General features: G+C 35.7%; 1 protein-coding gene and 2 pseudogenes across 4 annotated transcripts in view; 1 reads left to right on the top strand and 2 right to left on the bottom strand.

The window, feature by feature from the left end:
* The window catches only part of STPG2 (sperm tail PG-rich repeat containing 2), a 591,266-nt gene that overhangs the window by 40,677 nt on the left and 524,504 nt on the right, over positions 1-26,085 (bottom strand). The gene's annotated exons all lie outside the window — the stretch shown is intronic.
* LOC309863894 (large ribosomal subunit protein eL8 pseudogene) lies at positions 9,778-11,294 on the top strand (annotated as a pseudogene). The gene is made up of 2 exons: positions 9,778-9,793; positions 10,711-11,294. The product of its transcript is annotated as a large ribosomal subunit protein eL8 pseudogene (transcript).
* Positions 14,522-14,795, bottom strand: LOC309863859 (6-pyruvoyl tetrahydrobiopterin synthase pseudogene; annotated as a pseudogene). The gene has a single exon. The product of its transcript is annotated as a 6-pyruvoyl tetrahydrobiopterin synthase pseudogene (transcript).

The following is a 26,085-nucleotide window of genomic DNA, read 5'->3' as shown; positions in this document are numbered from 1 at the left end:
ATTTTTCATTTCCCTAACTCTATTCTGCCCCTATTCACCTCCCTCCGTATTCCCTCATTCTCCCTTTAAAACACTCAGTTTCTCCTGTATAATCAAAGTTGAACTCACTTCAACTGGACTCTGTCCCACATTGGAATAGGGTATTACTGATTAAAATCTGTCCACCACTTTAGTGTCTGGCTTTGTTTGCCTTTGACATTAGGCAAAATATATGAATAGACATTTCACGGAAGATGATTATAAACAACAAATAAGCATGTGGAAAGTCACTCAATATTATTAGTCATAGGTAAAATGCAAATTAACTTACATACGAACTATAATGGCTAAAATTAAGAAGACAGTGTCAAATGTTGATCATGACAAGGAGCAGTTGGTACTCTCATACATCTCTAGTAGGAATATACAATTTTTCAACCACTGTGGAAACTTCTTTGACAGTCTTTTGTGAAGTTAAATACATACTCACAGATCTTATTCTACCTATTTACCCAAGAGAAATGAAAACATCTGTTCACATAATAATTTGTATTCAAGTGTTCATAACTGTTTCAGTCACAGTAGTTTAAAACTTGAAGTAATTCTAATGCCTCATAAATTTTTGAATGGATAAACAAAATATTGTATAGTTATATAATGAAATACAATTGAACAATAAAAAACGCAAGCTGTTGACTCATTGAACATTACAGAAAAATCTGAAACCTATTATACTAAGTGAAATAAAAAGACACAAAAGACCACTTTGCTATGGTTCAGTCTACATAAGTTTCTAAATAATAATAATAATAATAACAATAACAACCACCACAGAAAGCAGAAGAGTGGCTGCTATAGGACATGGGTCATTGAAAGAAAAACTCACTCTAAAGAAGTGGTGGAAGAGGGTGGAAATTGGGCAAATGTGTGAAGGTTGTCAAAAGGTATGAAATTTTAGTTATAAAATAAGTTACAGGGATATAATGTACAGAATGGTAACTATAGTTAATATTATACTGCATATTTGAAAGTTGCTAAGAGTACATTTTCTTTTAAAGATTTTATTTGTTTATTTGAGAGAGGGAGAGCATGAGCAGTGGGGGAGAGGCAGAGGGAGAAGCAAACACCACCTGGAGCCCAGTGATCCCAGAACCCTGAGGTGGAGAGTGGAGCCTAGGACCCTGAGATCATGACCTGAACCAAGGTCAGATGCCTAACCAACTGAGCCACCCAGGTACCTTATGAAGAGAGTACATTTTTTTTTGTAACTTTTAAAAAAAATTTAATTTCTTTTCAGTGTAACAGAATTCATTGTTTATGCACCACACCCAGTGCTCCATGCAATACTTGCCCTCCATAATACCCACCACCAGGCTCCCCCAACCTCCCACCCCCCACCCCTTCAAAACCCCCAGATTGTTTTTCAGAGTCCATAGTCTCTCATGGTTCATCTCCCCCTCCAATTTTCCTCAACTCCCTTCTCCTCTCCATCTCCCCATGTCCTCCATGTTATTTGTTATGCTTCACAAATAAGTGAAACCATATGATAATTGACGCTCTCTGCTTGACTTATTTCACTCAGCATAATCTCTTCCAGTCCTACCCATGTTGATACAAAGGTTGGGTATTCATCCTTTCTGATGGAGGCATAATACTCCATAGTGTATATGGACCACATCTTCTTTATCCATTCATCCACTGAAGGGCATCTTGGTTCTTTCCACAGTTAGGCAACCGTGGCCATTGCTGCTATGAACATTGGGATACAGATGGCCCTTCTTTTCACTACATCTGAATCTTTGGGGTAAATACCCAGTAGTGCAATTGCAGAGTCATAGGGAAGCTCTATTTATAATTTCTTTTTTTTAAATTTGACACAGAGAGAGGGATCACAAGTAGGCAGAGGGGCAGATAGAGAGAGAGAGGGGAGAAAGCAGGCTTCCCGCCGAGCAGAGACCCCGAATGTGGGGCTCGATCCCAGGACCCTGAGATCTCGACCTGAGCCAAAGGCAGAGGCTTAACCCACTGAGCCACCCAGGCACCCCTATTTTTAATTTCTTAAGGAATCTCCACACCGTTCTCCAAATTGGCTGCACCAACTTGAATTCCCACCAACAGTGTAAGAGGGTTCCCCTTTCTCCACATCCTCTCCAACACACGTTGTTTCCTGTCTTGCTAATTTTGGCCATTCTAACTGGTGTAAGGTGGTATCTCAATGTGGTTTTAATTTGAATCTCCCTGATGGCTAGTGATGGTGAACATTTTTTCATGTGTCTGATAGCCATTTGTATTTCTTCATTGGAGAAGTGTTTGTTCATGTCTTCTGCCCGTTTTTTGACATGATCATCTGTTTTGTGTGTGTTGAGTTTGAGAAGTTCTTTATAGATCCTGGATATCAGGCTTTTGTCTGTACTGTCATTTGCAAATATCTTCTTCCATTCCGTGGGTTGCCACGAAGAGAGTACATCCTAAAAGCTCTCATCACAGTAAAAAATTTTATAACTATGTATGGTAGCAGATGCTAACTAGACCTATTGTGGTGATCATTTCACAATATATATATATATATATATATATATATATATATATCAAATAACTATGTTGTACATTTGAAACTAATAAAATATGTGTCAATTATACCTCAATAAAAATAAATAAATAATGATGGGAATGTTCTATTGTAGCATTTGCCTAGCCATTAGTCATTGAATTAAACCTTTAAATTTAGTTTTAAAATTTTATATGAATAGAATATCATAAAGCTGATTAACAAATAAATTAGTTCTTTCATGATACTTATATCCATCAAAGGAATAAAAACTGTTATTAGGAAAAAAATATTTTGTTGATTCCAAGATACCCAGTTTTTAATATCTTTAAAACAGAAGGCAACACACAATGTATGGTTTCATAATGTCAGATGGGAAATATATTTTTCTTTCTTAATACTTTATAAATAATAAGGCTTCTAACACTTGATGGCATATTAGATTCAATGAAATATGATAATACTAAAAAGTCGAGTTAAACTAATTCTGCCATGTTATGTTTACACTATGTGTGTTTCAGTGGAACACACACATACACACACATAGATATAATATATCACAAGTAAGTTGTGTTTTAATTATGTATTTCAAAACTAGAGAAAATATAGATTACAATAAAAACTTAATGTATTTACCATCCGTAATAATCAAAATTGCCACTTAACAACAATGACAACAAAAAAACACAATCCCTTCTCCCCTTTCCTTCTCTTTCCACAGAACTAAATATAATCCTGAAGATGTTGCAAGCTCTTTATATCCATATTCTTATACTTCGTATTTATAGCAAAAAATAACCAAGTCATGGGCATTAACACAATTGAATACTTTCTAACAATCAAAATAAATGAACTAAATTGACACATATCAACAGAGATCACTCTTGAGAACTTAAATTAGGAGGAAAATCAAATAATCAATGTATGATAATAACAATACCAAAATATTCTAAACTGTTTTCCATGTGCTAGGCACTGTTCTAAGTATTTTACACATATTATTTATATATATATATATATATACATATATACATATATATACATATACACACATATAGATAAATAGATAGATAGATATATTAGTTCATTTGATCTTGAGAAAAGTCATGAGATATTCCAGTTTACAAATGAGGAAAACAAGGCATGGGAGGATTAAGTACTTTCCTGAAGATCAAATAGCTAAAAATTGATTTACTCTGTTTGTCTGTCCCCAGAATCTGATCTCTTATCTACCCTAATATGGGTAAATATGATATTGGCCTAAATTGCTATAAACAAATAGGCACAGGGAAATTATGTCTTATTCAGGTAAAAGTGGAGAACAAATACTTCAGGTCAGCAAGGTGGATGGTGTTAGGAGAGTGGATAAATTATTCAGTCTTTCAGGAACCCAGACTTAGAGCAAACCCTCCATCTTTAAAAAGTTGGAGGCTTCCATCAGGGTTCCAAGATAAAAGATTCCAAGTCATCTGGCTTCCAAGATGACTCCAGCAATCCTGATCGAACAGAAAGAAGAATAGCATAGAGGACAACACAAACAACGTTTAAGAGCCTGGCCTGGAAGTGGGAGGCATCATGTCCACGCACATTCCAATGACTAAAATTCCATTATTTGACCACAATAACTCCTAAAAGGAGGTCAGATTTATGACCTGTATTTTCTCTTTTTTGAAGTTAACTCTCCTGTTTCCAGAACACTAGTAATTGGCAAAAAGCGCACAAACAAATGGGCTCAAAGACAAGTAAACATGTAACTAAATCCTATGTATAGAGTAGGGAATTTAGTTAATATAACCTCAACTGGCACGGCAAATGTATTTTTGATTCTCTTTGTTTCACTAACTCAAAAATTTTTAGCTTTGTTTTTTCTAGTTTCTATAGTTTAAATTATTGTCTTTGTTAATTCATTCTAAATTTATGGTTGGATATTAACCTCATATTAGCTGAGCCCTAAGTCCATTATTGCAAGTTTTGGCAGAAACTCACATTCACCTAGCTGGATTTTAGAATTGCTATGGACCAATGATTTCTATGTGTCTTCTGTGCTTCTCTCTTCCCCTTAATATATGTTTATTGAGGCCATCCTATCTTGTTGTCCTGCATTGTATGTTGGATAAAAAAGGACAAATTCTCTTTCTAGTTTGTAAGTCTTTATATTAAGTGAAGCTTCATCTAAGAATCTACCACTTATGTAGCAGCCCTGAGAATAAGCTTTAGATAGGATTTAGATGATGAGATCGTAGACTTTAAGCTAATGCTGTAATGGGATGAGACTTTTGGGGGAGAAGAAAATGTTTCATATGGGCAGGATTTGAATATTTATGGCAGAGAAATAGGCTGCAATTTCAAAGACAGCTACATATCTCTCATCCCACAAGCTTTTCTGCAACCTGACATTAACATTCCTCCATCATAATAATTAAATGTATAGGATAATACAAAATTAATAAAATATGTACATCACATACTTACACTAGAATCCTAAATCCTAGATTAAACTCTATCTGTTGTTGACAGTATAAATGAGAAACAAGAGAATATAAAACAAATATCAAAGCAAACATTTATTTAAAGATTTTATTTACTTATTTAGAGAGAAGGTGAGCATGGTGTGGGGCAGAGGGAGAAGGAGAGAGAGATCTCAAGCAAATTCCATGCTGATTGTGGAGCCAGAGGTGGGATTCGATCTCACAATCCTGAGACCATGATCTGAGCTACAATCAAGAGCCTAATGCTTCACCTACTGAACCACCCAGGTGCCCCTCAGAGCAAATATTTTTGATATAGTTAATGAATGACAGTGCTCCGGTTGCAAAGTATTTCAGTTAATCTCTATAACAGATTTTTAGTACTTATATTTTTAGTGTTACTTTTAGAGAATAATTGGCTACTCACAAATACATAGTAATGGATATATAATAAACATTAAAGATAAATTTACTTTATCGAGCTTATTAATATCTGTATATCTATAAGTAGCTATTGTCCACATGAGCCTAAATATTTGCAGGATTTTTTTCCTTAATTTCCAGTCATATGAGAAAAATTTAAGAATTATTTTTTATATTCCCTGTAGATTTCATGAACACATTAAATACTTAAAAATGATTTACATACACACACATACATATGTTAAAAAATCAGAGAGAGCAAATGCGTCTTATAAATTGTACACAACTAACATTAATAAAGGCCAATTTCTTCAGTACTTTCATTTTCTGCTTTTATTACCTTAAACATGAAGAAATCTTCAAAGAACCCACTTATGTGCCCAAAAAGGAAGAAAGTGTTTTCAATCAGAATGTATTGTAAAGTGAAAGCAAAAACCAGTTTGCGATTTCTCACTTGATTTTGACAATTACAAGTTTCTGCTTATATCAATATAGCATTTTAACGGTTGAACAGAATGTTTTTTGTATCTCTAGGTAGACAAAATAGAACTGCCTCAGGAAAAAAAAAAAAATTATTAAACACATTCCCCCACCAAGACCCATGCTGAACTCAGAATTACACAGCATGCACCTAGTCTCGAAAGACTGTGATTTACTTTTCAGTCCAATATTTCCTGCTGCTAGAAAAGAAAAAAAAAATGTAAGCTTTGTTTCTTGAGAAAGCTTTAGCCTGAGAATTACTGCACTACCATGGTTACTCAGTGAAATACACTGCATAATCTACAAGGTAGCAAGAAAACATTAGGTTTGGAAAATAAAATGATCTTTCTGTTGGAAAGTCATCCACATGCCCCCTGTGCACGCCTAGATACCTATACAGTTTACTGCATTCTCCTGGAAACATCCGGACTCTGAAGAAGTTCCCACAGAGAAGTATGTGTATCCCAGCAGTGTGCAAATCATTTCTCTTATCTAATAATCTCTTACAAATACACCTTTGGTTGTTCTTTGACTTTCCTAAAAGGTGAGGCTCAGCATGGAACATTCATTTTGTCTGCCAAATATTTTTTCAGAACTTGTTTGTTTTTATGCTGTTATACCTGAGGTGGGAGCTCATGACTCCATGAGGAAAGAGAAAGCAGCATTCATATTAAAATGCTAAGGAACATAAAGTCAGCTTCTCATGTTTAACTCCATCTTTAAAAAAAAAAAGCAGGCATTCTTCTGACTATTTTACCAAAAAAAGCTTATTAAAAATGAGTTATACAAGAAAAATAAATATTATTTAAAATAAAAATGGTGAAATAGTTTTGAAATACTACTTACTTCTATTACTTTAAGTATAACAGGACAAAAAACAACCCACGCATGCAGCATATACAATTTGAACTACTTGCCAATTCGTATTTTAACAAGCTAGAGTTAGTTATGCAAAACTGTTGATAAATAAGTCCTTTACACATGTCCAGATACATTCTACTATAGCATGTAAGGGAACTAGTAATTTAATAAATATCAATTATTTAACATTCTTGATCAGGTTACATAAAATACATAGCATTGATATAAATGTTCTGGGTAAGTTCTAATATAATCAGAAAAGACAATGCTTTTCTGCCCTCTCATATGCTTTCCAAATTATTTTTCAAATTTTGAGGAATCATCTACCAAAAAAATTGAATTAATAGAGATACACTTCTTTTATTTAAAGTCTTCAATCTAAATAAATGGGCATTTTTGTTAATATCTTTCTGTTAGCCAATTAAATTAATTTTAATTATCTTATACTCAACATAAAATCATATTTAGAAACTATAACTAAAAGATTACTGTGCTGGGGTGCCTGGGTGGCTCAGTGGGTTAAGTGTCTGCCTTTGGCTTGGGTCATGACCCCATGATGCTGGGATCAAGCCCCGCATTGGGCTCCCTGCTTAGCAGGAGCCTGCTTCTCCCTCTCCCTTTTCCTGCTTCTCTTTCTCTGTGTCAAATAAATAAATAAAACTAAATTAAAAATTTTTTTAAAAGATTGCTGTGCTGAATTAGAACTTTAAAAAAGTTAGCAATGTTCTAGGTATCCATGCTGCATTGCTACACTGTTAGAGCTATGGTATAGTATATCTTTCTGAGAAATGCATTGATTTCAAAATATCAGTAAGGAAAATAAATTAGCAAGCTATCACCATGAATTTCCATTCTTCCATATTCAGTTACAGATTTTCCTGATTCCTCTTTTTCATTATCTCTATGTCTTCTGTTATTTATTCTATTTCTTTTGTTGCCTCAGTGTAACTTATAGATGCTGAGGCTTAACAATTTTAATGGTAACAGGCTGGAAATAGTTTCCCTGACCACGTGCAGGAAGGGGAGTAGGAAGCAGTTATAGACAGTTCTTGCTACAGAGACCCTGGAGAAAAATCAGAATCCCACAGACTTTTTCTGTTTCTGAAAAAGAGGGTATGTAAATAAGGTATTTATTTGTTTACTAGGTGAAGGGTCTTCTTATGTTTAAATATTTTTAAAATTTTAATTCCAGTATAATAAATATACAGTGTTATATTAGTTTCAGTTGTATAATATAGGGATTCAGCAATTCCATACATTACTCAGTGCTCATCAAAATAAATATACTCTTAATCCCGTTAAGTAAAGGGATTTTAAGAAAGAAATACTCAATTTAGTCTTGCAGGTCCATTGTGCATTAGGCATTCTCAAACTGTGACTCAGTTTTCATTTCTGAAGGAAACCATGCTACTCACCTTTAAATGGTAGATTTTTAGTAGCACAGAATGTATTCATGAGGAGTAATTTTGCTTAAATGAGTGAAGTATTTTTGAAGATATGTGTCATTTTTATGTAAGGTAATACAAGAATCTTAATAAAAAAGTCCATGTGCTTCAATTTTTATATTCTGAAGTTTAAGAAAAACCTTTTTATAAAGATCTCTTTAATATTTGAAAAGACTTTTTCATTCTTGATTACATGTAATACTGCTGACCATTGCTGTTATTTAATTATAAAGACTTTTAGAAATCACAAAACAATTGTTTTCATGTATGAAATAAAAGACAAATGCATAATCATACAGTTTAGAAAAATGGTATTTAGAAATTCTTGCAGTAAAACTACAGCTAGAAAAATTAAAAACAGCCTGAAAAAAAGTCATAATGGAAAAAAAAATCATAATGGTCTTGAAACTTGCAATAAGTACTGCACATTTTAACTAAAATAAGAAACAAAGACACAAAAACATGCCATTAGCACAAATTTTTGACTTATTTTTAAATATTGCTGCATTTCTAAAAATATAATACAAGACTTCCGGCAGAGATAGAAGATTAAAACAGTATTGAAAAATCTCCCTCTTTCAATATTTAACAAAACAAAGAAAAAGAGTAGAAATCACAAGATTCACGAGCAGGATCCAAAACTATGAAAGAGATACAATGAAACACCCAACCCAAACAGTAGTAGCCAATAAAAAACACAGACGATCTCAGTTTTTTAAAAAAGCATCATCCTTGCCCCAGCTCCCACCCAAAAACAATACTTAGGAAATATGAGACAAGAAAATTCTGGCAATTCTCATCAACACTTTCAAATTTTGAGCAAAGCTAGCTGGAGTGATTCATCAGCCCCGGGAAAATAAGAATGAATCCAAGAAAGTAAAAATAACTTATATGATGCAGGGAAACATCAGCAGAGTGAGAAAATATCACCAGGATTTTCCTTATTCCGGGATAGTATACTGAGTTAAGTAAAAGACCTAAAAACTATGGGAGTGCCAAAGTTTTTCTGGGGTGAGTGGACTCTAACATGGAATTTAATAAAACAATAATAAAAGAACACAGTTCAGATTACACAAAGCTGCAGCTGAGGCCTAGTCCTTCTACTGTTCATTCTTTTATTCATTCATTTGACCATTCTTTATGGAGAATCCATGATGTATCTGGCACTGTTCTAGGCAGTGAAGAAATAGTAATAAACAAATTAGACAAACATATCTAGTTTGACAGAGTTTATAATAGAAACAACCTTTTATTTATTTTTTATTTTTTAAAAGATTTTATTTTTATTTATTAGAGAGAGCAAGAGAGCAAGTGCGAGAAGAGGAGAGGGAGAGGGATAAGCAGACTCCACACTGAGCAGTACCCTGAAATCATGACTTGAACTGAAACCAAGAGTCAGATGCTTAATCCACTGAGCCATTCAGGCACCCCTAGAAACAACTTTTTAAAACAAATAAAACCCAAATAAGTTTACAGCTTATTAGAATACAATAAATGGTGTGGAAAATTAAAGGAGAGAAGAGAGACAAGATGACAAATGAGCAAAGACTAGAAGAAAGTTAGGGAATGAACCATGGGCACAGGTGAAGGTGAGTTTCGAAGCAGCACACACAGGAGGTACAAAGGCAAGTATGGGAAACAACCCAGCTGGACAGTGTTATTTCCATGGAGCAAGCTTGGTGGAGGTTAGAAGCTGAGATAAAAGAGTAATTGGGGAAAAAAAAAAAAAAAGAGTAATTGGGTGGGGTATCTGGGTGGCTGTGTTCAGCTCAAGTCATGATCCCAGGGCCTTGGAATCATGGCAGAGTTGGGGGGGTGGGGGAGAGGGCAGTCCTTGCTTAGCAGGGAGCTTGCTTCTCCCTCTGCTTGTGTTCTCTCTCTCTCTCTCTCTCTCTCTCTCACTTTCTCTCATTCTCTCTGTCTCTGTCTCAAATAAAAATCTTAAAAAAAAAAAAAAAAAGAGTAATTGGGTTGGAGGAGAAGGCAGGCATATGGCATAAAGCCTTAAACACCATTGTAAGTATTTTGGTTTCTACATGGAATGAGAAGAGAAGCTGTTGAGTGTTGCGAACAGAGGAGAGACTTAATCTAATTTATAATTTAATTGGCACATCCTGGCTATTGTCCCGAGAACAGACATTAGGAAGAGCATGTATAGAAGCAAGGAGACCCATTAGGAGGTTTTTAAATATAATTCAGAGAAAAGATGATGACAGTGGTAGCAGCAGAGATTATGAAAAGAGGTTGAAATTTGGACATATTAGGAAAGTAGAGCCAATAGAATTTTCTGACTGAGTATATAAAGATGTGAAAGACATGAGTCAAACCAGAAGTTTGGTTTTGGATATGGAAATTTGGAAATGCCCATTAGAAATCCAAATGGGGATTTGATGTTTAAAATTTAGTTAGAAAAGGCGCCAAAATTTTGGCATCAGACAGGACATCCATCCCAAAAGGGACCTCACCCACTCTGCCAAATATCCCCCTACATCAAGCTGCTATTTAGTACCTCCTGGGGTTAACCAGTTCACCCAGGCCTTGGGCCACCAAACAGCTACTCAGCTGCTTAGGTTGGCCCACAAATACAGACCAGAGACAGCAAGAGAAGAAGCAGAGACTCGTTCTCTGGGCAGAGAAGCCTGTGCTGGGAAGAAAGCTGCTGGCAAAGGAGAACTCCCTACCAAGAGGTCACCTGTCTTTCAGGTTGGGGTTAATACTGTCATCACGTTGGTGGAAAGCAAGAAGACTCAGCTGATATTGATTGCACATGGCGTGCGTCCCATTGAGCTACTGTCTTCCTGCCCACTCTGTTTTGTAAGATGGGGGTTCCCCTTCTGCATTATCAAGGGAAGGCCAGGATGGGTGATCTGGTCCACAGGAAGACTTGGGCCACTGTTGTCTTCAAACAGGGTAACTTGGAAGACAAGGAATTCTGGCTAAAGGGATGGAAGCTATCAGAACCAACTACAGTGACAGGTATGATGAGATCAGCTGTCACTGTGGAGGCAACATCCTGGGTCCAATGTCGGTGGCTCACACTGCAAAACTGGAAAGGCAAACTTTCAAGAACTGGCCATCAAACTGAGCTAAGTGTACACTGTTGAATTTTCTGTACATAAAAGTAATAAAAAGTAGTTTTGTCAAAAAAAAAAAAAAAAGAAAAGAAAAGAAAGAAAGACAGACAGACAGACACCCTAACTGGAGATAAAACATGGGACTTTATTGACATAGAGTATTTAAAGCTAATGCCAAGGTTGTGAAATAGAGAAGAGGAAATTTAAAAAAACAGAGCCAAAAAGAACTCCAATAAGGGAAATCAGAAGGAACCAGAAAAGGAAATTAAACATATATGGTGGATAAAGTAGGGTTATCCAGGATATCCTGGATGCCATGCATATAAGTTTCAAGGAAGGGTGTCAAGTGCTATGGTAATTTCCGTTAATAGGTAAAATGAGGACTAAGAACTCACCATTGGGCTTAGCCACATGGTAGTTACTGTTGGCCATGAGAAGAGTGGTTTCTGTACAAATGTAGAGAGTGAAAGTCTATAAAGTTCAAGGGAAATTAAGAGGAGGGAAGTTGGGTGAAATGAGTATAGAAACTATAAGAACGTTGGCAGTAAATGGAGACTAACAGTGACTGGAGGGGATGAGGGGTTAAAGAAACTTTTTAAATGTGATATATAAGTTTGTTTGCTGCTGGGGTGATCTAGAAGGAAAAGGGGAAGAAGGGGAGGAGGAGAACTGCTGAAGAGATGTCTTTGCGTGAGAGGGAACCTGGGTTAGCACACAGTGAGGGAGGAGGCCTTAGAGAGGCACAAGAAACACAAACAATACCAAATTCACAAGGGGAGAAAGTGTGTAGATCACAGTATTTAGTCTTTAAATATAGTATCAGAGAAAATAGTCTTTCAAAGTGGAAAATGTGTCAAGAATAATTCAGTCACATAAATCAGAGAAAATAATAAGATCTGAACAAAGCTGCCCATTTTAAGATTTTTTTAAAATCTGAAGATGCATAGCATATGTAAACTATTCAACCATACCATAATGGGGAAAAAAGAAAAGAATAAAATGTTTGGAGGTGGGGGAGAAGCAAAAACAAAGAATGAAACATCACATGCAAAATAGCACAAAAAATTTACATGAAACATAATCCAAGGCCTATTCTCAAGAACATTTTGAGATATAAAAGAATTTAGAGAAATTAGGAGTTGAAATGGACCACACAGATAACATGAAAGACAACAAAACAAGAATCTTGAAACACAAGATTTCATGGCTAAGAAAATTGAGAGACAAAATATTGAAATTGAATGTATAAATTAGAAATAGCAAGAGTCAGAATAAACATGATAAAAAGTCAAATAAGTGACATAAAGAAAATATTTGTGGGGTTCCTTGGTGGCTCAGTGGGTTAAGCATCTACTTTGGGCTTAGGTCATGATCTCAGGGTCCTGGGATTGAGCCCTGCATCAGGCTCCCTGCTCAGCGGGGAGTTTGCTTCTCCCTCTGCCTCTGCCTCTCCTCCTGGTCCATGACTGATCTCCCTCTCTCTCAAATAAATAAATAAAACCTTAAAAAAGAAAATATTTCAGGTAATTATTTTAAAAAAGAGAAAATAGAAACATAATAAAGATTTTCATTGAGAGATGATGGCAAGTAGGCACACTGAGATGATCAAATATACAAAAAATACTTATTGGAAATCTGGTAAATTATATATATATATATATATATATATATATATCCACATTCTTTGACATGAAGAAAGAAGGAATCTAAAGATACCACGTCATACAACAGAAAGAAATTTAACAGAACATTAGCAAGTGACAAATTTCTGATTAAAATATTCTGTGTCCATGATAAAGAATTACTTAGTCATAGAAGCAGAAAATGCAAGTCAACTTCAAGAAGAAAAAAAAATTCAAGTTTGCCTCAAATTTCGTCAAGCAACATTTAATAGCCAGAATACAGAGAAACAGTGTCTGAAATCTCTGATGAGAAAAGAATGGGTGAGTGAAGATCAGAAAGTTACCTTTGGATCTAAAGGCAAATGTCAAACATTCAGATACATGAGACAACACGTGAGTGCCCATGAGTTAACGAATGGTTAAAAAATTAGCTATACAGGATTCAAATCCAGACAATCAAAAGATGACTCAAAAATTGAGAATTCAAGGGATGCCTGGGTGGTTCAGTTGGTTAAGCAGCTGCCTTTGGCTCAGGTCATGATCCCAGCATCCTGGGATCTAGTCCCACTTCGGGTTCCTTGCTCAGCAGGGAGCCTGCTTCTCCCTCTGCCTCTGCCTGCCATTCTGTCTGCCTGTGCTCGCTCCCTCTCTCTCTAATAAATAAATAAAATCTTAAAAAAAAAAAAAATTGAGAGTTCAAAAAAAATTTTTTAATGATGTAAACATGCTTAATAAAGGGATGGTGGTAAATACTGAATTCTTTTAGGGAACTAGGAAAACCATCTAGAAAAGTTGGGGTTGTAAAACAGTCTATAATGTAAACTCTGACAAAGAAAATTAGCACTAGCAATAGAATTAGTGGGAGGAATGGTAAAATGTGTAATTTAGGGAGGGGGTCACTACATGCAGATTAATTTGAAACACAATTAAAAACATTTCTTTAATGGCTGTTTTCTCCCTCACCACACAAATTAACAGCAGGGACCATGTTTATGTTACTCATGCGGTGGCGTGAACCGCAGCCCCTCCCCCACCCTGGCCATTGATACTGAAAGTCTAGATCCAAGAATTCACTGAGGACAGAAAAGTTTCGTTAGCACTGGATGTTTTATGCAACTGACGAATCACTGAATTCTACCTCCAAAACTAATTATACGCTATATGTTAACTGAACTTAAATAAAATCAAATTAAAAAAAGAAAAATTGTGTTAGTTAATTTAATCACTGAATATTCATTTATAGCTGGAATAATTATTTATAAGGAGATGTCTTTATTAGCCATTTGGTTACCCAGGGGATAATTCAATTACAAAAGATTATAAAAATTCTTCTTTCATTTTATTTTTATTTTTATTTGTTTTTTAACTGAAAAAGAAGTGATTTTTAATATACAGATAGAAGATTATCTAAATGATACTCACAATGTTTTATAAGTTTGGTTTTAAAATATATTTGAATTCACAGCAGTCTTAACACGCAATGATTTCAATAAATCAGGCACTCCAGAATACAATATGGAGGTATAACAATTATGTGATGACTTCTTAATAGTACAACGGGTAAAGACCTTTTACAAATATGGAAAGAAATTAATCTTTCTGCAGTATTAACTCCTAAAAGCTATTCACATTTATAGACTACAATATTATTGTCAGTTTCACATACTTTTACTTTATAGAGAACTCCCGGGGAAGAAATTTCTGGAGGTTTTCCCAGATACATACTGCTACAGTTTCTGAGGTACTTACAACATCTGCAAAGTATGGCACATCCAAATCCAGATTCTTATGATCAAGGAGTTTCAATAGCCCTCCTCCATAAACTCTTTGAGGTCAGTCATATTCCTAACCATTCCTGTAACAGGACCAATCTTCATAATTGTGCCCATGGTCATCTGAATTCTTGCATTTCCCAAACAGTTTCAAGCTGACTTTGTTACTCAGAAATTGGCTGTGGAGCCTGCCGGTGGAGAGGAGGCAGAACACTTGCTTCCTGCAGTTACCCTTCCCCCACCTCTGCTCTCATCGCCTCACCTCTTCTTTCGTTTTACATATCTCATTTTCAGAATAATTAATCAGATCCCTGAATGTTAGACTGGCTCATATCAGCTCACAGAACAAATGAGAAAGTTTTGGAATTTCCACCAAGTATTTGTTTACAATCAGCCAGGGTGGAAGTATTTATACCACAGCAATAGCCAGATGTTATGAAAAGGAGTTATAGATAATACATTCATGAATAATTTAGATTTGTTTCCAATGAGGAGACTCTATTATTTGTCAATAATGCTCACTTTAAAAAAATGCTTATTTGAAAACAATTAGAGTAGCAAGAAAATAGAAGGCATATTTCAAAATGTACCACCTACCTAATCATAATTGTTGTCAATATTCCTGTGTATTTTTATAAGCTTTTAGTATGCATGGTTTTAAAAATTAAAATGCAGGGGCACCTGGGTGGCTCAGTTGGTTAAGCCTCTGCCTTCAGCTCGGGTCATGATCTCATGATCCTGGGATCAAGCCCCACATCAGGCTCTCTGCTCTGTAGGGAGCCTTCTCCCCGAACCCACATGCCTCACTGCCTACTTGTGATCTCTGTCTGTCAAATAAATAAAATCTTAAAAAAAAAATGAAAATGCAACTTATAATTCTGTTTTCCGTACTTTATATTGCAACACAAATATCTCCCTATGTTTAAGTATTCAACAAACAACTTTTTTTTTTTTTTAGATTGTCATTTATTTGTCAGAGAGAGAGCAGGGGAAAGGGCATGCAGAGGGAGAGGCAAACTCCCAGCTGAGCAAGGAGCTGATGTGGGAATAGATCTGAGGACCCAGGATCATGACCTAAGTGGAAAGCAGACACTTAACTGACTTAACCACCCAGGCACCCCAACCTTTTAATAAGCCAGGCACCCCAACCTTTTAGTAAGCCAATCCACCATATGCAAATCACAGTGTGTGCAATTGTCAAATTAGTTGAATATTTATATATTTTCAAAAATATTCACAACTATATAAAATCATATGAGGAATGTTTCTGTGTACTTTTCCCCTATTTTCTGGTTACTTCCTTAAAATGTATCCCAGATGGAGGTTCCCCAGAAAGTTGAAAATAGAGCTACCCTATGACCCAGCAATCGCACTACTGGGTATTTACCCTAGAGATACAAATGTAGTGATTCAAAGGGGCATGTGCACCCAAATGCTTATAGTCCACAATAGCCAAACTCTGGAAAGAACCTAGATGTCCATCAAGAGATGAATGGACAAAGAAGATGTGGTATACACACACACCCTCTAGTTCTATCCACGTCATTGCAAATGGCAAGAATTCATTTCTTTTGATGGCTGCATCGTATTCCATACATATACACAATGGAATACGATGCAGCCATCAAAAGAAATGAATTTTTGCCATTTGCAATGACGTGAATGGAACTAGAGGGAATTATGCTGAGCGAAATAAGTCAAAGAAAGACAATTATCATACAATCTCTCTAATATGAGGAATTTGAGAGGCAAGGTGGGGGGTTATGGGGGGTAGGGAAGGAAAAAATGAAACAAGATGGGATGGGGAGGGAGACAAACCATAAGAGACTCTTAATCTCACAAACAAACTGAGGGTTGCTGGGGTGGAGGGGTAGGAAGAGGGTAGTTGGGCTATGGACATTGGGGAGGGTATGTGCTATGGTGAGTGCTGTAAATGCGTAAGACTGATGATTCACAGACCTGTGCCCGTGGGGCAAATAATACATATATGTTAATAAAAATAATTAAAATGTATCCTAGAATTTGGATTATATAGGAAAAGAATATTAACTTCTTTAAGACTCTTATTAAACGTAACTAAAACCCATCTACAGTTTATACTCAATGGATTCTGGTTTTGATATCAAACTCACACTTCAGCATTTAAATAAGGTTTATAGAACTTGAGGAGGGGAAAGAATGTGGGGGAAAATGAACATCTTTAAAAATAATGAGAAAAATTTAAAAAGCACCCACGAGAAATAATGTGAACAAATAATATCTCTTACAGTTTTTAAATTCTAAGCTATATTCCATATAACCAATTATTACATTCAGTAGAAAAAAAAAGAGTTGTTTTTTTTTGTTGTTGTTGCTGCTAAACTTTCTATTCTCTAGGAACTTAAAGTCTGGATGTTATTTTTTTCAATCTATACTGCTATTTGAAATATATGAAAACAGCCAAAATCATATACAATGCAACAGTTTAAAAATGAAAGTGCTTATATGAAATTTCCTAGGGGATTGTTAAAATGCACAGAAAGAAAAAAATCATGTTTGAGGTTTTATTTAAAGAAAAATACTTTTGCTTTATTAATACAGATCTCCCTCCATTTACGATAGGATTATTATGTCCCTACAAACCATCACAAGCTAAAAATGCTTTAAATAAAAAATGTATTTAATATACTTAACCTGCATCATAGCTGATGATCTTCTAAAACCTGCTCAGAACACTTACAGTTAACCTAGAGTTGGGCAAAATCATGTAACACAAAGCCTGTTTTATTTATTTATTTTTTTAAAAATATTTTATTTATTTATTTGACAAAGATCACAAGTAAGGCAGGCAGAGAGAGAGAGGGAAGCAGGCTTGATTCCAGGACCCTGGAATCATGATCTGAGCTGAAGGCAGAGGCTTTAACCCACTGAGCCACCCAGGCTCCCCACAAAACCTGTTTTATAATAAAGTGTTGACTACCTCATGTAATATACTGACTACTATACTGAAAGTGAAAAACACAATGGTGGTATGGGTTCAAAATGTTTGTGAGTGTATCAGTTGTTGACCCTTGGGATCACGTGCCTGGCTGGAAGCCCTGGCGTCTGCCACTGCCAGGCCTCACGAGGAAGTATTCATGGGCATATCACTAGCCAGGGAAAAGATCCAAATTCAAAGTAAGAAGTATGGTTTCTACTGAGAGCGTTCCACTTTTGCACCATTGTGAAGTAAAACATCCTAAGTCTAATTATCCCAAGTTGGGGACCAGCTGTATTCTAATGCCAAGAGAAAAACCAAGAGAGAGAGAAGGAGAGAGAACAAGCAAGAGCGCACGAGCTGGGGGGGGGGGGCGGAGGGTGGCAGAGGGAGAGAAACTCAAACAGACTCTTTACTGAGCCGGTGGGAGGGGGTCTCACAACTCCGCCATCATGACCCAAGGGGAAAGAGGGGAAGTCAACACTCTGAAGCGCAATTGACTGAGTCACCCAGGCGCCCCAGGGTTTCTCCTTTTGAACAGAGCTAAAAAAATAGATGTCTGAACTGCAAGCACAAAAGGTCAGTCACAAATGGTGGTATATGACAGATATATAGATCTTTCATTTAGGTAATCTGAATTGGATCTTCAGGCTCCAATAGCTGAATAAAACAAGAGCATACTCAAATCCAACCAGATGTCAAAGCATGTGCTCAGGACAAACCCAAAGAAATGCAAAGGGGCTCAGACATTTTTCATTTTACTTTTCATTTGTCACATTCTGGAATATCCTTGGGAGTATTTTAAATGACTCACCTTTTCTCAAGCAGCATTCTTCCTGTTTTTTGAAATGATTACTTTCAGGCACTTTTTGTTCTCTATCACCTCTATAATGAACAGCATCAGCAAATATGTTATCTCTAAGATACTTAATTTATCTAATCCAGAAGATAGAAGCTGAAAGTCCTCGATGGAAGATCATTTGGGGGATAACAGTTATTGAAATTGTAGTTGAGGGGCGCCTGGGTGGCTCAGTGGGTTAGGCCGCTGCCTTGGACTCGGGTCATGATCTCGGGGTCCTGAGATCGAGTCTCGCGTCGGGTTCTCTGCTCAGCGGGGAGCCTGCTTCCCTCTATCTCTCTCTCTCTGCCTGCCTCTCCATCTACTTGTGATCTCTCTCTGTCAAATAAATAAATAAAATCTTAAAAAAAAAAAAAAGAAAAGAAATTGTAGTTGAAAAGAAAGGGCAATTATAACAACAGCAACCAAAAAAACAAAGAGAGATACAGATACAGGGGATATAGGTTGAGAAAGCCAGATTGTATTGGTGCAAAGATCCTGGGTTCTCGAAGGTATTACTTCAGTAACTGTGCATTAAAACTGTGCACTGATAATGTTTTAATAATGAGTTATTTATTATGAATATGTAATTTCAGCACCTAGTCTATAATAGTTGCACAAATTTTGAAAAATCCACTTTACCTTTCTTATTCCTCATCTCTAAATGTACAAATAACCTGACTACAGGTCAGTTTTACTATATCGTGAAACTCCAGGGTGCACACTGTATTCCAACTAAATGGTACACTAAAGCCATGCAATGGGCACTCCAACCTTAGATATTTATGTTCATTTTGAATAAGTTTTATAGAAAGTTGATTAGCTACTATTTTTACAGATGTTTTCCCCTTACTATCATTGTTAACAATAATGTGCTTTTAAGGCAATATGTTCAATACAACAAATAAAATACATTTTAGCATCCAAAATATCTATGTTCTCCTGTATAGATGTTCATTCATTCAACAGACTTTTAAAAATTTCTAGCATGTTCCACACAATCAGATTACAAAAATGAATAAGATACTCTCATGGTTCTCAAGAAGCATCTTAATTTGAGGCTTATCAAACTTCAAATCACATAACTAACTTGCCTTCTTCTGATTATATGCTCACCAAACCATCTTTTGATTTTTATAATGTAGTCCTCACATGGGACCTAAGGAGAAAATGTGCTAAATACGAGACTCAAGTATCTGTCCTCCTAGATAGTGGTATTTCTTATTGAAAATTTATAGACTGGCACCTTGATTATAATTAGGCTTCCCATGTAGATTTCCTTATTTAGTACCTTTAGCAGTTATAGGTCTTACTGTAAATTGATATTTGAATTTTCCATACCCGTCTCCTGAACTTGGTTAACATGAGTCTGTCCTTGAATCTGATCTGCCGTGGGCATACTAGAAAATAAACTTACTGAAATAAATCAGGTGAAACTCAGACCCTGGGTAGTGGTAAATTTACTAAAGTAGTGCCACATTTTAAGCTTTCTTTTCTTTTTTTTTTTTTCTTTTTTTGACTGACGGAAATCACAAGTAGGCAGAGAGAGAGAGGAGGAAGCAGGCTCCCAGCTGAACAGAGAGCCTGGCGGGGCTCGATCCCAGGACCCTGGGATCATGACCTGAGCTGAAGGCAGAGGATTTAACCCACTGAGCCACCCAGGCGCCCCAGTAGTGCCACATTTTAAAACCTCTGAAGTTACCAACTTAGGCTTCTCTAGGTAATCCACCTCTTCCTTTAGATTAGTTTAACCAATTTTATATTTGATAGCAAATAAGTTAAAATATTAGGTTAAATACTAGGATTTCTAAACCAGTTATAACTTTTGTATACAAAATTATAGCTTTGAACAACTTATCTCCTCTTAAATTACATATTTTTTTTGGATAAGTATAAATTTAAAGCACGTTTAGTCAACTCCTTCTCCTACATATGATCTTTAGGCCTAGTAAATATGAACTTAAATTCAAAAAAAGGGAAATTCTAATTTACACTACAGTTTTTAAAAACTCCCTATTAATAAGAAATTGTGATAACAAAAACTTGGATTACATATTACTGCCTATTTTTGAGTAGGAAAATCTAGAATTTTCAACCTACTTTTTCCAGTAGTGATTAGCATCACTGTTAGTATCAACCCCAATTTAATCAATCAAATTGGAGGTAGAAAGGTAAAAACAAATTATAAAAAAATATACTCAATAGTAAACATAAAATAAGGTTACAGGAACAGTGTCAAAAATATGACTCACCACCACGGTGAATGAGCTAAGTTTTTTTAATTTGTTTGTTTATTAATTAATTAATTTATTTGAAAGAGTACGGAGCAAGGGGAGAGGTAGAGGGAGAGGAAGAGAGAGACTCTCAAGCGGACTTGGAGCTTGCTGAACAGATCACACAACACTGAGATCATGATCTAAACTAAAATCAAGAATCTGATGCCTAACTGACTGAGCCACCCAGGCGTCAAGTTTTTGAAACAAAGCAGAGACATTCTCTGGTAGACACCACTATGTGGCTAACCTAATACTTCCACTTCTCAAACACATAGTAGGATTTCATTACCTTCCCCCTTGGTCCCCACTTTGGTTTAATAGAGTCATATAATTAGTTCTTATCATTGGTTTTAAACAGAAAGGATGTTTACTGAGCATTTAATGGATGATGTAAGACCACCCAGAGCATTATTTTCCCTCTGGCACAGTGACTGGCAATGAGGCGATGGGTCATTTCAGTTTGGTTCCTCTATATTGACAATGAGAAGAGGCCCCCTACTAACCTGGTATGGACACTAACAATGTACCAGATATAAATGGTGGATTTTTAAGCCAATAAAATATGGAAATTATTTGTTAACATAGACTTTCTTAATATATAAATTTATATATATTTATATATTATTAAATTATATATAAATTTATATTATAAAATACAAATTTCATATTGTGTTAAGAAATAATTCAGATAAAGACTGTTTGCATGAGGCACCCTTAAAAATAAACCACAAAAAATGAGAATAAGGAGGTAAGATAATACAAAAGAAGTAGAAATGACAATATTAATAGACAAATTTCAAGGCAGTAGGCATTAAATTTAAAAAATTACAGTGGTCCAGTCTCATTCTTTGCATGTTGCCGTCTCTGTGCCAGAGGGAAAATAATGCTCTGGGTGGTCTTACATCATCCATTAAATGCTCAGTAAACATCCTTTCTGTTTAAAACCCATGACAAGTACTAAAAAAAGAACTAAAAAAAGTATTCTTTTTTTTATAGTTTCAAATTTTTACTTAAATTCCAGTTAGCTAACATATAGTATAATATTAGTTTCAGGTACATAATTCAGTGATTCACCACTAACATACAGTACCCAGTGCCCACCTCAATATCCATCTCCCTTTTAGTCCATTGTTCCAACTATCTCCCTTCTAGAAACCCTGTTTGTTCTCTATAGTTAAGAGTCTATTTTATGGTTTTCCTCTCCCTTTTTCCCCTCTATGTTCATTTTGTTTCTTAAATTCTTCATATGAGTAAAATCTAACAGTTTTTGTCTTTCCTTGACTGACTTATTTCGCTTAACATAATAGTCTCTAGCTCCCTCTATGTCATTGCAAATAGCAAGACCGCCTTCTTTAAAAAAAAAGAAAAAGAAAAAAAAGATTATTTATTTATTTGAGATAAAGAGAGAGAATGTGAGAGAGAGCACAAGCATGGGGAAGGGTCAAAGGGAGAGAGAGAAGCAGACTCTTTGCTGAGCAGGGTGCCCAACTCAGGGTTTAATCCTAGGACCCCGGGATCATGACTTGAAGGCAGACGCTTAACCAACTGAGCCACCCAAGTGCCCCAAGATTTCATTCTTTTTGATGGCTGAGTAATATTATTCCATATATACAACAGCTTCATTATCCATTTATCAGTTGGACATTTGGGCTCTTTCCATTGTTAGGCTATTGTTGATAATGCTGCTATAAATATCGAAGTGCACGCATCCTTTTAAATCAGTATTTTTTTGGACCTTTGGGTAAATACCTTGTAGTGAATTGCTGGATCCTAGGATAGTTCTATTTTTAACTTTTTGAGGAAACTCCATACTGGTTTCCGAAGTGGCTGTACCAGTTTGCATTCCTATAAACAGTGGAAGAGGGTTCTACTTTCTCTGCATCCTTGCCAACACCTGCTATTTCCTGTGTTGTTGATTTCAGCCATTCTGACAGGTGTGAAATAATATCACGTTGTAGTTTTGATTTATATTTTCCTGATGATGAGTTATGTTGAGCATATTTTCATATGTCTGGTAGCCATCTAACATTTTCATCATTTCCAAGGATGTCTTCCTTGGAAAAATGTCTGTTTATGTGTTCTTCCCATTTTTTAATTGGATTATTTGTTTTGGGGGTGTTGAGTTTTATAAGTTCTTTATATATTTTAGATACTAGCTCTTTATCACATATGTCATTTGCAAATAACTTCTCCCATTCTGTAGTCTTTTAATTTTGTTGATTGATTCCTTCACTGTGCAGAGGATTTTTATCATGATAAGGTCCCAATAGTTCATTTTTCCTTTTGTTTCCCTTGCCTCTCGAGACTTGTCTGGTAAGAAGTTGTTATGGTCAATGTTTTCAAAGAGTTTGCTGCCTGTGTTCTCCTCTAGAATTTTGATGGCTCCCTGTCTCACATTTAGATCTTTCATCCATTTTGAATTTATTTTTGTATATAAATTCAAAATGTATAAGAAAGTGATCCAGTTTCATTCTTTGCATGTTGCCGTCCAGTTTTCCCAACACCATTTGTTGAAAAGACTATCTTTTTTTTCTATTGGATATTCCTTCCTGCTTTGTCAAAGATAGTTGATCATGTAGCTGTGGATCCATTTCCTGGTTTTCTATTCTGTTCTATTAATCCTTGTGTCTGTTTTGTGTCAGTACCATCCTGTTTTGATTTCTACAGCTGTGTAACATAAATTGAAGTCTGGAATTGTAATGCCTCCAGCTTTGCTTTTCTTTAAGTTTGCTTTGGCTCTTCAGGGCCTTTTTGGTTCTATACAAATTTTAGGATTCTGTGCTCTAGCTCTGTGAAAAATGTTGGTGGTATTTTGACAGGAATTGCATTAAACATGTAGATTCCTTTGGGTAATATAGATACTTTAACATCATTTGTTCTTCCAATTCATGAGCATGGAATGGTTTTCTATTTCTTTGTGTCCTCTTCAATTTCTTTCATAAATATTCTATAGTTTTCAGAGTACAACAGATCTTTTACCTCTTTGGTTAGGTTTATTCCTAGGCATCCTATGATTTTTGGTGCAATTGTAAATAGGATCAATTCCTTGATTTCTGTTTCTGCTGCTTCATTATTGGTGATGGAAATGCAGCAGATTTTTTGAACATGATTTTTGTATCCTGCAACTCTACTGAGTTCATGTACCATTTCTAGCAATTTTTTGGTTGAATCTTTTGGATTTCTACATAGAGAATCATGTCATCTGCAAATAGTCAAAGTCTGATTTTTTCCTTGTTGATTTGGATGCCTTTTGTTTCTTTTTGTTGTCTGATTGCCAAGGCAAGGGCCTCCAGTACTGTATTAAATAACAGCAGTGAGAGTCAAAATCCCTTGTCTTGTTCCTGATTGTAGAGGAAAAGCTCTCTGTTTTCCCCACTGAGGATGATATTACCTGGGGTTTTTCATGTATGGCCTATATTATGTTCAGGTATGTTCCTTCTAAACTTACTTTGTTGAGGGTTTTTGTCATGAATGGTTGTTGTACTTTGTCAAATGCTTTTTCTGCATCTATTGAAATGATTACATGATTCTTATCCCTTTTTTAATTACTGTGGTATTATAAGGGGTATTCTTAAGAAGAAATATAAATGACTAACAAACATGTAAATACATATCCAGCTTCATGGTAATTAGGTAAATGCTAACCAAAAAATAAGAAGAGATCTGTGCTTGGCTTTCTCCTCCTCTGGAATTCTGCTGCTCTCCTTGGTATTGAAACCACACTCCTTGGTAGGTGAACTTGGTCTCGGTAGGAGAAGAATAAATGAAACAAGATGGGATTGGGAGGGAGACAAACCATAAGTGACTCTTAATCTCACAAAACAAACTGAGGGTTGCTGGGGGGAGGGGGTTTGGGAGAAGGGGGTGGGATTATGGACATTGGGGAGGGTATGTGCTTTGGTGAGTGCTGTGAAGTGTATAAACCTGGTGATTCACAGACCTGTACCCCTGGGGATAAAAATATATGTTTATAAAAAATAAAAAATTAATTTAAAAAAAATTTAAAAAAAATAAGAAGAGATACCATGTTTTTCTCATTATATTTGGAAAGCTAAATGTATTGATACTTCATATTGACTGGATGCAGCAAAGGCAGTAAAATACTAAACCATTTATAGAAAATAATTTGGTTGTAGCCAAAAAAATTTCAAATTTTCAAATTTCAAATTTCAAATGTGTATATCTAACCTAGTAATGCCATCTCTAGTTATCTTATATACACAATATTCATGGTTCAAAAAGCATCATTTGTAATTGTACACACACACACACACACACACACACAGAGAGAGAGAGAGAGAGAGAGAGGAAATAACCTAAACTGCTAACAATAGGGGAATGACTCAAATCATTATACTATACTTATACTATTCCAAAATTAAATCAGAATAAGGAAGTTACTTACCTACCAGTATATCCATCCAGATTTAGTCATAAAAGATTCCTAGAAATATTAAGTTAAGAAAGCTTGTTCCTGAAAAAAATATTATCTAATACAGTATTTCTTCTAAACTAAAAACACAGATTTCTGTTTTCTGCCATGATAAAATGGCTTATAGCATATCAAAACTTCCACAGAAAACAACTAGAACAGGCAGCTAATTTAATCAAGAGCTGCTAAGGCACCAAAGATTTGATGGCACAATATCCCAAGCTAACTGAAGTGAGCCCAACATTCTCCTGACAGCTTTTCCCTTTGAAAACACTTGCTCACTCTTAGTGCAAAGAGACTTAGAAGCCAGGCAGCAGATAGCTGCTAAGAGGCCAGAAGCCAGACAGCTTTCAGCAATCTCAAAGGTCTGAAGAAAAAATGGAAAGTGGGGCCAGAAAGACAGCCAGTGTTGAAGAGCCAAGATTCCTGAGAAACAGAGGCACAAAAATTTAGCCCAGTGGTTGACAGTTTTGCTGTGTGACAACTAATAAATTTGACAGGTTTTGAGAAAAATGAGTTAGGAGCTTTATGGAGAAGAGCTGTAACACAGAGAAGAGTTTTAACTGTTTCAAATTCTGAGGACCAGCAGAATTTCAGGTTCAGCAAGACAAGGAGACCCAGAAAAGGCTTTGCTCTCTATTAGGATCTGTGGAAATGTAGGTGTGATTGTGGACCCAAACTAGTCTTACATTTATAAAGACTACAGTCTCACCTCAAGACAGCTCAGTCACTGATCTGGTTAAGGTAAGCTGCCCTACTTTATGACTGCATTAGGAGAGAGTGAGTTTTCTTTGGAGAAAGAACATTTTTATCCAAAAACTCTACAAACTTTTATGTGCAAATCTGACATTAATCAAAAGTACTAGGTAGATCAAGGAACAGGATCAAAAGTAAGAAAGATACAATAAAGA

The sequence above is a fragment of the Mustela nivalis genome (assembly GCF_964662115.1).
Source record: "Mustela nivalis genome assembly, chromosome: 4".
Taxonomy (NCBI): domain Eukaryota; kingdom Metazoa; phylum Chordata; class Mammalia; order Carnivora; family Mustelidae; genus Mustela; species Mustela nivalis.
This window is presented reverse-complemented; position numbering and strand designations above follow the sequence as displayed.